This window comes from Myotis brandtii, unplaced genomic scaffold (assembly GCF_000412655.1).
Source record: "Myotis brandtii unplaced genomic scaffold, ASM41265v1 scaffold124, whole genome shotgun sequence".
Taxonomy (NCBI): Eukaryota; Metazoa; Chordata; class Mammalia; order Chiroptera; family Vespertilionidae; genus Myotis; species Myotis brandtii.
In genome coordinates, this window is record NW_005354334.1 from 1 (window position 1) to 3,426 (window position 3,426).

A 3,426-nucleotide genomic window follows, 5' to 3' on the forward strand; every position below is an offset into this window, starting at 1 on the left:
ATAATTTCTTTGATACTATTTTATTTCTGTAATACTTTCTGTGCTCTCACGTAGTCGACATTGAGCAAGTCTTTCCCCATTCTCTGCCTCTAATACCACCGTTATCCCTAAGACCCAATGCAGTGCTACCTCTCTTATGAAACCTTTCCTTATTATCCTGCCCAACTTAGCTGGAATAAATTGTTACGGTTTTCTCTCTGTGTTGTCTGTACCGCTTTTTTAATACTTATTTAATCCTGGATTCTCTTATAATTTGCTATTTAATGTCAAACTATTCCTCCTAGACTGCAGTGCCATGAAAGAATGCTGTGATCTGCCCTAGCACACCATGAAGGTACTCTTGTAGCTAAACTGTCCATAAATGCATAACTCAACTCCATCAGACACCCTAGACTTTGAATCCCTTCCTACCCCAGCCTATAAGACCTTCTCTTCTCTAGAAGTTTTGCCAATCTTTCCAAACTCTGGTTTGCTTCCCAGAACGGGTTTTATTCATTTCTTATTTTCAATCACTTACAAGGTAGCAGACCAAGAATTTAAAATATTATATTGATTCACTCTATTTTGTTTATTTTTAATTTTTCTTACTGACTTATTCAAAAGTTTAGCATTTCATGTATTTAATTTTAAGTTTTTATAAAAATATAGTTGACATACAATATGTTAGTTTCATGTGTAAAACATAATGACTTGAAATGTATATGCCTTACAAAGTGATCACCACAATAAGTGTAGCAACCATCTGTCACTGTACAAAGTTATGATAATATTGATTCTATTTGCTAGGCTCTACATTACCTCTCCACTGTTTATTTTGTACCTCTAAATCCCTTTTACCTCTTTGCCCATTCCTATTCCCTTCTATCTGACAACCACCAGTTTTTTCTTTGTAGCTATGGGTGTGTTTCTGTTTTGTTTACTCATTTATTTTGTTTTGTAGATCATATATATAAGGGAAATCATACAAAATTTGCCTTTCTCTGTCTAACTTATTTCACTTAGCACAATGCCCTCCCTATAGGTTCACCTATGTTGTCGCAAATGGCAGGATTTCATTCTTTAATAACTGTTGGAACGGATGTAGAGGAAAGGGAACCCTCCTGCACTATTGGTGGGATTGCAAATGGTACAACCCCTGTGGAAAACACTATGAAGTTTTACTCAAAAAACTAAAACTAGAACTATCATACAAACCAGCAATTTCACTTTTGGGTATTTATCCAAAGAAGATAACATGCATTTTAAAAGATATATGCACTCCTGCCTTTCTAGCTCCCTGGCCATTTGGGAGGCTGTTAGTTGGAGGCTTTGCCACACCTAAGGCAGGAAGATAGTGGCTGCAAAGAAGACAAAAGAGTTGCTGGAGTGGATCAAGTCTAGGCTCCAACCTGTTCTGAAAAGTGGGAAGTACGTACTGGGGTACAAGCAGCCTCTGAAAATGATCAGACAAGGCAAAGCAAAACTGGTCATCCTTGCCAACAACTGCCCAGCCTTGAGGAAATCTGAAACAGAGTACTATGCCATGTTGGCCAGTCATCACAGTGACAATAATACTGAATTGGGCATAAGTGTGAAAAATACTACAGGGCATGCGCACTGCTGTCATTGATCCAGGTGATTCTGCTATCGTTAGAAGCAGACCAGCACAGACTGGTGAAAAGTAAATCATGCAACATTTTCCTTTAATAAAACTGACAAGAGCTTGTTTTAAAAAAAGTAAAGGATATATGCACCCGTCTTTGCAGTATTATTTACAATAGCCAATATTGGAAGCAACCTAGGTGCCCATCAAAAGATGAGTGGATAAATGGGTCTATATATTCAATGGACTATTACTCAGACATAATTTTATTTTTATTTAATTCTCTATAGCCTTATCCAAATGAGAACAAAGAACTACAGAAGTGAACTTGCCTAAATCTACAGGTTAATGAGGAAACAAGTTAAAAAATATTTGAACCCATTTAATTCCAAAATTATAGACTTTAAGACTCTTACCCCTTCTCCTCATCAGTCACCTCCTTCCCTGTCTCCCCTCCTTCTTGCTTTGGCAGAGTGCTCCACACACAGTGGGAACTCAGTAAATATTTGCTGAATTGTCTATAAGTTTTGTGGAAATTGGTGATTTTGCCAAGAAAATGCTGGGAGGCAGGGAAGGTTAATTGAATATGAGTCTCAAAGTGTCTGTGTTATTTCTCTCCTTAGTCCTGGCTGGCAAACTGCACTTTTCTCCTTTTCCATTGCCTCTTATAACCAGCCATAGGGGGCCTGCAACGCTTAAGGCAAAGTCTACTAACACAGTCTCTCATGTTGGGGAAACTTAAGGCTCTGACAGAAACTTACAGCAGTTAGTTGCTTGGAAAGAGATCATAGAGTTGTGGGAAAGAAAAACCCCCCCACAAAACTGGCTTAAAGCACAGCAATACAAATGCAGTGCTTGATAGTAAAAATGCAAATTCTATTACCTTCCTGGATTGCATTATTTACAGCATGTGTGAAATATGTATGGATTTTCTAACAGACTTAAGTTCAATGACACAATACTGAAAATCAAATAAGAAAAAACCCAGTGGTAGCTTTATCTTCCCATTACAGAACTTTATTATACCTTTGTCTGTTAATAGAACAATATTTTAAAATATATTTTTATTGATTTCAGAGAGAAAGAGAGTGGGAGACAGAGATAGAAACACCAATGATGAGAGAGAATCATTGATCGGATGCCTTTCCATCCCCCCGCATGCTCCCCACAGGGGATCAAGCCCACAACCAGGAATCAAACCATGATGTCCTGGTTCGTAGGTTGACACTCAACCACTGAACCATGCTGGATAGGCACCAGAACGATATTTTAGTTATATAATTTATTTAGTATTGTTTGGTATTCTTCTGTTAATGCCTTCTGTTAAAGAAGAGTGTCCTGCCCTAGCCGGTTTGGCTCAGTGAATGGAGCATCAGCCTGCGGACTGAAGGGTCCCAAGTTTGATTCTGGTGAAGGGCACATGCCCAGGTTACAGGCTCAATCCTCAGCAAGGCAGCCAATCAATGTTTCTCTCTCATCATTGATGTTTCTATCTCTCTTTCCCTCTCCCCTTCCTCTCTGAAATCAATAAATATATATTTTTAAAAAAGAAGAGTGTCCTGCCCTCTTTTATAAGTATCTTTCATAGACTCATCAAGTTATTCAGATTAATGTGTTATAGTATACTATTGTCACTTTACTATTTATTTTGATGCTCACATTATCCCAAATGGGCCTAATAAGAACCTATTTAAGTTTAGTTCTTTTTTTGATATATTTATTACTGACAAGTTTCTAAACAATAAATAAACAAAATAAGCAACAGTAATAAAAATGTGAAAAGGGAAAATGTCAGAAAACAGAGTTGCTTCAGTGTATTATCTAAAATGATTAATTTCAACAAA

General features: G+C 37.3%; 1 pseudogene; it reads left to right on the forward strand.

Annotated features, from left to right (window-relative positions):
* Positions 1 to 1,041: 1,041 nt before the first annotated feature.
* Positions 1,042 to 1,664, forward strand: LOC102249472 (annotated as a pseudogene).
* Positions 1,665 to 3,426: the final 1,762 nt, after the last annotated feature.